Raw genomic sequence first — 10,970 nt, 5'->3', positions numbered from 1 at the left:
AGGGGCTAGCGGATGAGTACAGCGGTAGTCGGCGCGCGTATGGAATTCCTGTTGATGTCCTTTGAGCCTCCGGTGGCGGAATGACGAGCAAAAAGTGCCGGAAACAGGTAAATCGATACGGTTCCTGTTTTTCGCCGTCTCTTCTCTCTTCCTCCCGCCGCACCGGTACCTTTCACTTCCGCCTTCATCTCTCCGCAACACTATCTTCCCAGTCAGCGCTATTTCTCGTTTTCATTTCGAAAGCGGGCCAGCCCGTTTGACGGCATCGATGAGACGCGTTTGATCGTCGAAAAGCGTACCTTATCGCGGTTATAAGCGGGCAACGGTTTAATGGCTGCACACCGATATTTTCGCAACCGTGAATGGTGGCCGAATGAAATGATAAAAGATCTCGGCCCAGCGTTCCGCGAGAAATCATTCGCCGATCGCCTCGTCCCCCGGCGTCGACGTTTTATTTACGAAAGGATTTATGTTCGGTCGATGATTACCCCGGTGGTTGCTCCTAAGGAGATTCCGTGCGTTCTTGCAGTATCTCTGATAAAAGGCTCCGCCGGTATCACGGACTGTTGACAGTGAAATCGATATCGCAGATTGGTACCGTAAATACCGGGGAATCGTCAAGCCCTGATTTCACTGAACCGTGGAATTCGAGCGTACACGTCGTCGTCTACCGATGAAATTGCGAGGATCCCACGGAACTGCGAGGGACAAAGAAGAACAATTACGTTCCCAATTAAATGGCAATAATCGACGATGATGCATCGTCCCAATCCATCCTGCCGGGCAACCAGCTGCGTCCGCCGTAGTGAGATTCTCTGTTTGATTTCAGTTCCTTGCGAAATAGAACTAGAAAAATATTTGCTCTGCTATCTGCGGAACCGTCGTATTCGGAACTGTAATAAAGTAATTGCACGCGGGATTGGATGGTACGCTGTTAGCAATTGATTTGTACTACTGGAACGCGATCGGTAATGGTATTAATAATAAATATGTTGTGAGTAAATAGTATTTATTTAATGATCAACAAAAAGGAGTGTTTCCGCACTATGAAGAATATATATTTAAAGAGGAATATATTTTGTACAGAGAAACACATTCGCAGGATACCTTTGTTTGCTAGCTACTGCAAAGCTGTGTAGAAAGAATTCCGATAAGTGAATAGTGGCGCCACTCCACGGCGATACTTATAACCTTCTCATAGGGGCTAGAGACTGTAAAACGCTCGAGTCCTTGAGGTCCTTTAATACTCGAAAATATGACAGCGGTCGTATACGCCCGCTCACGAAGCCGACCGATTACACGGGTAAATATGCCAGTGGGCGTATACGCCCGCCATAGTCGGTAGAGTGTTAATAAGGCTCAAGTTTCAAGACTGAGTCCTATGAAGCTAGTCTTCAAAGCTCCCAGACTCAACCTTACAGGCTGAGTCCTCGAAGCTTAGAGGCTTAAGTCACGGCTACAACTTTCAATGCTCAAAGCTCTGGATTAATTTTTATAACACTACTAATATCACTACTATTGACAGAATTGCTATGTGACCGAAGTAGTGATTACTACTGATTACTGACCAATTAGCAATGACTACTGACTACTATTAACGAACGAGTGACCTCCATTGACCACTGCTGACCAGTGAGTGTTCACTACTGACCGCTGCTGACCAGTGAGTGACGACTGTTGACCAGTACTAGCCACTACTAAATTACAACGACAAAGATATTCGCAAGTTATGTTTATCTCTTCGGAATTTGATAACTTTCACAATATTGGGAACACTTCTTTTATGTGGTTCCTTCTAAGTAAAAAAGGATCACCCCATACAAGACAAAAAGGAACGCTGTTATCGATAACCGGAAATATATTCACGTCAATTTACCATTGAATCGCGCGAAACCGCACCTGTGCATCTACTGTGCCTGCACGCATGGACCGTCATATGCATAAAATACGTTGTTCGCCTGAAATAAAGACGCTCACGCGGCGACGGCTGGCATAGGCGATAAAGGCTGACGTAAAATCCCGACCAGTCAATCGGTTGTTTTATCGTAACCGCGATACTTCTCGGAAAGATAATACCATAAGGCAGGTGGGAACTTTCCGTAGTGGTCTGTAGCTCGCCGCGTCGACAATATGTTTCCGCGACTCGTGCTGTTGCTTCTGTTTTCTTGCGTTGTCGTTTGCCTGGCGGCGGAACAGTTGGTAGGTTTATATTAATATTTCCCTCCCAAAAACCGATACGGCATTGTTAGCATAATTTGGTGCCTTGTCAGTTTTTTCTTGTTCGATACATGTACGTATTTGTAATTTTATCAACGAAAAACGTAAGCTGTTTCGCCATTTGCATTGTAAGTCAAACTTTTCTTTAGTTTCCTTGTGAGACAATTGTGAACAATAATGTACAATGTTGGTGCAAAAATCTTTAAAAAATAGTGGACGCTAAATTAAAATAGAGTGACCTAAAATAGACGCATGTAATTACACAAAAAAATGTTTGATCAAATTCAAATTTTAACTACATGAAAGTTTATAATACACATTATTTATCATAGTTCGAGTACTTTCGTTCATTCTATTTAATGTAGAAGATTTTTTACGAAAAAAAATCAGCTTTACACCTCAGTAGCTGTTATATAAGTAGGTATTGTATACAGTGATTGTTCGCGATAGAATGGCACAGACACAAACCTACCGATAACAGGCACAATAGAAAAGAGATGGCCGCTTATTTAACATATGAGTTACTACTCGTTAATGCGTTTCTGCTAATGGCCGTGAAAATTTCTTATCTTTTGAGCGTGACGACAGTATTTGTGATGGATGTGTAGTCATTTTGCGAATTCATCAACTGGGGATTTCAATTGGTTTACCTCGAAGTTTTTATTTTTTCTCATTTACACATACATACATATATATATATATATATAATTCAGTTTGTGTAAGATAGGTACAGACTACGAGCATTAAGTGAAATGTAAGTATTTTCTTATGATTAAGTGAAATGTAAGTATTTTCTTATGATCTTACACAAACTGAATTTATTTCATCTGTAGTAGGACTCCATATATCAGAATTAATTTCTCGGGGTAACCTACTTCAACATAAATATTTAAAAAGAAGTAATAATAATAAATATTAATATGTTTTAAAAATATTTTTACGGAAATAGGTCACTCGAGTTTATATTATAGGTAACGCGCACCGCACTCGCGAGAGTGCTTTCAATCTTTTCCCACAATCTTTTGCGTTCCCGGAGGAGTTTGGTCTGATCGACAAAAGTTTCGCCATCTCTTAGCAGCATGGACGAAATGTTTATTGAAACCAATTTTCGACAGTAAAATTCCAGATCTCCCCCAGGACATTCGGGAATACTGATAAAACTTTATCGTCCATTAATTTCGGAAAAAGGGTGTCACATACACCATTAAACTTTCGGTGCGTCAACACCGAGTGCTCCCGTTTCTTCTGTTTCATCTTCTCTGCCAAATCTTTGCCTAAAGATAGTGCGACCATTGTCATATTCTTACAACAAAGACTTTCAAAAACATTTCTCAGTACTTTATAAATAAAAATGACAAAGTTAAATGTAGAAACTAATCATGACTGAATGGTAGGTGTAGGTATACTCATAGAGTTAAAAAGAAGTTATGTGGAAAGAATATAGGTATAATTGATAAGAATGAATGTAAAACGTCCCCTTTCACATGAACTTTCTACTCTAGCATATAATCTGTCAAAATAGACAGATAAACTAATTTAATCGCGCGATGGTGAGATCAGACAATACACACAGCACTTACTCCATCGCCCTCCCGCGAGACTTCTTTCCATTTCCGCAGAGTACTTACGCGCATCGCAGGAGTACCAACGTATTGCGAGTTTATCGCTGCGTGGATGGTGCATCTAACATGAATCGCTTTTAACGCAGCAATTCAGATGTGTACCGCGAACGCGTGAACGCCAAGGGAATCAGGAACGCGAGCACAGTCATTTCATAGTGAAAACGCGCTAGTCCTCTCGCAACCGGCGTTTAACCCCAGTTGACGATACCGTTGGGCATTGATTAACCTTTAGACTACGAACCTTTACGAAAATTCGATCAGAATATGCTAAGTAATGCAAACGAACTTCTCTCGTTCTAATTCGAAAATCCACGGACTAAGCGATTAAGCTTCTGTAATTTCACATTAGAAACTTCGAAGCAATACGATCGCGATGTTTTTCTTCTTGTAAGCAGAAACTATGAGAATAATAGATGAAATCAATTCAACTCTACGGACCAATACGCTAGTCCTCTCAAGTACCAAACAAAAGAATCGCAATTGCGTCGTCTAGCAGTCAAACAATTAACATAGGTTTATGGAGCCTGTCAATTTGACGCATATTGAATTTTATAAATATTACTCGGTAAACGTTTGTGTCTTTGTAAACATTGATGCAGTTAAGAGGCAAGATTCTAATAAACGAACATCAAATTTTCTAGAAACAGCAGAATAAACCGCACAATACACGATCATAAACATAGTGTTAAGAAATAAGTCGAACTCCATGCCGGAAGTTTCAACCCATATGCTCCAAAAATCCTCCACCGACGACCGACCGATAAACCAATAGCTCGCGGCGAGTGACTAAACTATCGCATCGGCTGTCGCGCGATTGAGCTGTTTACGCGGCCAATATCGTATTTTCGGCTCGAGTGACTTTAATGAAACAAGTTAAACAATAATCCAGCTCGCTGTAGAGGAACCAGTCTGTCCAAAAGGAAACTTTTAATGAGAACCAATGGTCGGTTGCAGCAAAGGTCGGCGAGCCAGTTTCAGAAATCAGCTGGATTCGAGGCTCTAGGCACGAGCGAAAAATCGCGGAACTCTCGCGAGATTCTCCAGTCGAAGCGATCGTTCCTTATCTAGCGTCTCTGTAGCTAGCGAAATCCGGTAGCCTCGCCTCTTTTATCGCGAGACTACGAGAAACATTCCGCGGAGATGAAATTTCTTCGGCGCGGGGACAGCTTTGTTTTGAGAGGGCGTCGTATCTAGTCCTGGAGTGCGGGGAATCGTTGTTGATTCAATTAAGAAATTTCTTCCGCGTCCCTAGCCCATGGATAATTTCGCTTACAGGCTAGAAGTTCCACGGGTCCTCTCGCTATCGCTCGACGATAGCGAAGATCGTTCCGCGGGTAGGTTACTTCGTTGGCCCTATCTCGAGGGGCTCGCCGATTTTTATGATACCAACTGGAAACACCCTGTTTTTGCTACGGTCACGCGTGTTGTATCGTGTGTCCCGGGGACACGTTTTTTAGGTAACGCGAACGAGATGACCGAGTTCGATACGGACAACGTGACCCGAGAAGCCCGCGATAGCGAACCAATTTAAGGGATGATTCCTTTCTTCTCGTTGGCGACAGGCATTCGGGGGCGCCAACGAAGTTTTCTCCTGGTTTAATTAATTTCTTGGTGGTCGAAGGGCGGGCAGCAGGGATTTCGTTTGACTAGTTAGCCCTACCGTTCTGTTCAATGGAACAATAGAGTTGTCGATGGAGGACAGAGATAGAGGACCAGACCCGTGAACCGGGGAACACGCGTTGAGAACTGGATTATAAAGTTTCGTTGTGTTATCACTACTTAAGGGATTAACGCCTTCTTGCGAGACGAGCCGCCGGAATCCTAATGAGCCGCGCTACTCTTCGAAACTCAATCAGGGTTGCCTGGTTTCCGGAGGAGAAAACGACTGTGGATTACGTGTACGATCGATGATTCCGTCGTCTTCGGTTTTCCGATCTAGTTCTTTTCTTTGAATGTAATTAAACGAGTGAAGTATGCGAAATGGTAGTGTTCGCGTTAAATTCTTTGTTATCAGGTTTCTTTATCTGTTTCGCTACTGATAATCTGATCAGTCGAAGATATGGAGTAAATATGCATAGGGTAAACATGTAATATGTCTAATATATGAGCTAAGTGCAATATATAATAAACGCTCGTTACTAGTGTCTTATGTAAATTTACCCCTTTGCAGGCGACAAGCCCCTGTAAGCACACATTGTACATGAAATATTTAAATCTCACAGTGCAAATGGTTAATTTCAGTTTTAGCCTAAATATAATTAAATTATTGCTTTTCACTTATTAATTACGAATTCGTGTTAACTGTTAAAGTTTGCTCTTAAAAATGTTTTAAACTGTTAAGAAATGCTCTTAAACCTTAACATAAGCTGCAGCTAATTCATCATGGCACATTTCTCAGGAGACTACCACAAGAGCCAACAAAGTGTCTCTGATGTCAGAAAATGCGATTCTAATAACTTCAATGGCGTGCACGTTCTTTTCCGTGGCAATCGTTCTCCTACCTACGATAGTTTATTAGTAAGTATGCCTCGGCGATATTGTTTCCGCTCGCTCCTCTATTCCTGGACGATTGCGTTACGTGGAGTTTCATAGATATTTATAGAGAGGATGCGACAAATGGAGAGAATAACTAATGGAGTGTGACGCACAATGTACGTACGCCGGTGGATTCTGTTTTATATCCTCGGAATCAATTGATTGCGCCACGCGATGGACAGCTCGGCTCGCGTTAATGAAAGACTATGTCCCTGGAAAAAGATAAGCCCAATCGTATCGGCGGATGAAAATGTATCTGGCTTCAGTTTAATCCCACTCGTATATCCGCGATCATATTTTTCTCGGGCATGGTAAAAATGCCTTTATCGGTGTCAAAATCAAATCGACGATATTTACAATCGCTGGAAATAATTCTCTTTATTGTCCTTTTCAGCAAATGCTGTTGCAAGAAGTTGGAAGACGAAATCTACTAACAACAGGGGAGGTGTTTATCAAATCGTGGAATCATCGATCAAATCGAAAAACGATTTTACCATTTGTTTAAAACTAGATGCTCGAACGATGCTCTGTTCTTATCAGACCATGGGTTATTGTATTCTGATAAGACTGTATAAACGATACGGAAACTTTATCTGATGTTTAATTGAAGTAAAATCGGTTAGAATACCAATGATTAATCTGACATTCAATTAAATTCTTCGATGGGTTAATAAAGCTACAAACTTTCACGAAAACTCACAGCGTAATTCCCATATTTCCGGCTCGAGGAGCGTTTATACGTTCACCGTTTATTTTTAGTTAATAGTGAATACTTCTATACGACGCAAAAATTCGTCTACAAACTGTATTTGATGTTCATTTAATTACAACCCATACGCCGTTAGTTTCGGTAGTTGCCCACGTACCAAACGAACTGAGAACAGTATCAACTATGCCATCGAGGTTCCAACGAAATTGATTCAAGAATTTAATGTAAAACTCCGCGAAACGAGCGTCTCGTACGATTATCAATGTCATTGATGGTCTTGCGCGGAGAACGCGGCCAGCTCTCGTTACACGAAACTTTCCGTCCTCGTTACCACCCAGTCGTAAAACGCACACCACGGCGTCCTCAACTGATATTAACCGTAAAATTGGCGAGAATAAACAGCGGCGCTCCGATCGAACCAGTTTTTACGACTGCCGGACAGCGGAGATTTTGTGAAGTTCCGAAGCCTCGGAATAATAACTATTGTTTCATTTGGTTTTTTACTCCCTTGCTCGCGGAAATGGTAACAGGACTATTCTCGTCGCGTTCACTCAACGCGGAGTGTTTCCCCCGTTTCAGCGAATATGCTTCAGCACGGATACTTGAATTTTGAGACCAATTGGCACGTTTCGCTCTTTCACCCTATCGAACGTGAGTTTCATTCAATTCAATTAAAAATATTTGTTGTGCTAATAACATCTTTAAGCCATTACGAGTTTCCCTGTATTGAAAAGTAGATGAATAGGTGTTAAACATCATTGAATGTTCTCCGTTTATTTTGTATAAACAATGATTCAGTTGGTCGAATAATTTTTTATTCCGATATTGAAATATGTATTTCGATACGATGAATCTCATAATATAACAATTCTTTTGTTGTTTTGTCCGAACTAAGCTCGTGGACGGAAAAAAGAAAAATGAAAAACGAATAAACAGTATTGTCTGCGCAGTCTGCATCCGTCGCTGGAAGGATGTACCAGATTAGTCGCTAAGCGAAACGCATAAAGAAAATTCCATTATCCTCGGATATTAAAGCCACGCATCGTTTGAATAATCAAGCGCAGCTTATAACCATTTTTTTAATCGGGTAGTCATCGAGACCGGCTCATTTCAATATGCATGACGAAAAGTCAATTTTCCTTGATTATCTGCAAGCTAAACCGGGCCAGATACAACGTTCATATAACCGAGCAACGGTGTACGTCGAACAAACTACAGGCACGCTGCCGCTGTGTTATTAACGTGGCTACTGAATAATAATTCCCAACCGGTCTGGAATCGAGACACGGATGTAAAAACGGCGGCCAGTTGTCGTCCATCACTATATTCAACGTTTATTTACGCTAAACCGGGTGTTTCGTTTAATGGAATGTCCGTGCGGCCGAGCAAATTGATCGCCAGAATTTATCATATTATTATGGGAACGTCGGCTAGCATTCCGACTCGTTTGTTCGCCGAGGACGTCACGCGGACAACGGGAATCGACGATACGTTTCATCGATTCGCCCAATACGCAATGCGCCGGACTCATCTGGGGGCTTCGACCGTATCGGAAAGTGATTTTTAACTGAAATCCCTGCTGTCTTTTATCCTTTAGACGATTTGATCACTGTTTTCTTTTCTAAAGTAAATAGCATCGATTGAAAGGTTTCTATTAATTCTTATGCCAGAAACAGTCCTTCACTCGTTCAAATAACATTCAATATTGTATACTATTACCTTACAATAATTATAATTACAATAACTCCTTGTCTTCAAAATTGTCACTGAACAATCACTTTCAACTCGCGCGCAAGTTACTTTGCCATAGAATTTACCAACTCGCAATTTTCCTGAAACCTTCAATTCTCTAGACATCGGTCTCGTAAATTTCAATTTCAAAATCTTCCCAACTAAATTTATTTATCCTTCCCGAATGAAATTTCCTAAAAATTTTAATCAATCCTTTCGTCACGCATTTTGCCAATTCCCAATTTTCCCGAAACCGCAAACTTCACTCTCTAAATAATGATCACGCTATAAGCTTTTTCAAAATGAAATGTCCATGCTTCGTTTCGAAAATCATATAGTAACGAATGTAGCCTTTCAGTTCCCATGAACGTTCACCGAAAAACGCAAACGTCCTCGGAACACCGCGATGTGGACACGTCGCGGATCTCCCCGCAGCGATCGAGCGTACCGAAAACGTTGGATCGTAAATTCGCTTGGGCTATCGGTGTGCGCGGGGCCCAGGCGTGACAGTATAAACCCTGTACATAAAACTCTTACAGAGCGAACGGCAATATAAAGTTTAATACGGCCTCGAACTTTCCCGGATTATGATCGGGAAGGCTTGTCGGCGAGGCACGGGCCGAGCGTCGCGGCGGCGCATTGCAAATTTGAAACGTTTCTTTAAGGCATGAGACCGTCGGCCGTTTTACGCTCCGCGAAAAGCTTACTCGGGAATTTCAGAGCCACTCACCACGGGGACTCGTAGGAGTTGTAACTCTTCGGCCGGCGTTCGTATATATGGAAAGTTTCAGTCTGTAATTTCGCCGAGGAACGTGAAAATATACAGCCGATCCTCCGGCGTCCTCGTCATTACGATTTTCAGGAATGTCGGGCGACGGTACGGGCCCAGGGACCATCTAAATCGGTTACGCCTGTCGACAATGAGAAGAAATTTTTATTTCTCTTGTGATTTTTTTTTATAGACAGTGTGACATCTGGTTGTTAGTGATTACTTGAAAGTTTTCGCCGATGGGTTCTGTTGGTTGAACTTGAGCAACTTTTTGGTTTTAGGGAAATTACAAGTAAAATTAAATAGCACGTTTAGAGTTGAAAATGATTGAACGGTAAATTTGAAATTGAGAATTGCTCAATTGTAAACTTAAAGTCGAAAATTGTTAAATGGTAAATTTATAGTTGAAAATTATCAAATTTAATTGATATCGATTCGATAGCTTGACTGTTTGAAATTCTTAAAGCTGAGAACTATCGATTAAAAGTTATATTGAAAATTCTAAATTACACGATAAAGAGACTTACTTGGTACAGTGTTTAGATGTTTTTTATTCTTTGTATCTTAAGGGGTGCACGGACGATGCTAAAAGAAATTTTATTCCCGCAGGAGCAGTTACGTTTCAGAGGGTAATATCGTGTGGTATCGATCGCCGGTACGTTTCCGTTGAACGGTGAGCCTCGATTTTATCCTCCGTCGACAATGCCGCACTCGAAGGAAACGAGGCGGACGGTTACTGCGGATTCTGATTACCAAGTGCTAGGGCGCGATTTAGTGAAGGTGTAATGCTCGGGGGGTGCCTCGATAGCCGTGCGATAAAGTAAACAAATATCCCAGCTGTAGTTCAATTTGCACACGTAAGTCGTAACGCTTTCGTTCACGGGAGTTTCAATCGCGCCGATCTGGCGGAACGAAACTGTGCCGCAATGGTCGATTCCATGCTACGCACGTTGCAGCTGCGGGATTCGAGATTTCGTAAGTCGTGGGAGGGGTTGAACGATTAACCGTTCGAGCGCCAAGTGGCGCGATCACGTTTCTCTGTTACACTATCTAAAAGTGTCAGGCTATCGAGTCGTATGACCAACCCTCTATGGGCCGAATTTTTGTTCATGATTATAACAAAATCTATGCAGTAGAAAATTAATGAATATCCACATATGAATACGAATTAACAATGTATTCAATAGTTTCAATAATTTCATCAAATGAATATATTTTGTAAGTTTCTAATTATAATGACGTTAAACTTTCACGCTTGAGCGTATGAAAGTTTCAGTTTACTGATTACTTAATTTTATTCACCACTTTCAGTGCAAAATGAAATAAATCAAGAAGATGCCAGTACACTGATATGTGACTTCAAAGTTACATGGACTTACAAAGGGTT

At 41.5% G+C, this 10,970-nt stretch overlaps 1 long non-coding RNA gene across 2 annotated transcripts; it reads left to right on the top strand.

Annotated features, from left to right (window-relative positions):
* The first annotated feature begins 2,012 nt into the window (after positions 1 to 2,012).
* LOC143174293 (uncharacterized) lies at positions 2,013 to 10,909 on the top strand. 2 transcript variants are annotated; one of them, XR_012998116.1, is made up of 4 exons: positions 2,013 to 2,199; positions 6,238 to 6,356; positions 6,769 to 10,801; positions 10,895 to 10,909. It is a non-coding gene; the product is annotated as an uncharacterized LOC143174293 (long non-coding RNA). The 2 variants fall into 2 exon arrangements; XR_012998115.1 differs by lacking the exon at positions 10,895 to 10,909 and having other exon boundaries at positions 2,031 to 2,199; positions 6,769 to 7,069.
* Positions 10,910 to 10,970: the final 61 nt, after the last annotated feature.

This window comes from Nomia melanderi, chromosome 3, assembly GCF_051020985.1.
Source record: "Nomia melanderi isolate GNS246 chromosome 3, iyNomMela1, whole genome shotgun sequence".
Taxonomy (NCBI): Eukaryota; Metazoa; Arthropoda; class Insecta; order Hymenoptera; family Halictidae; genus Nomia; species Nomia melanderi.
This window is presented reverse-complemented; position numbering and strand designations above follow the sequence as displayed.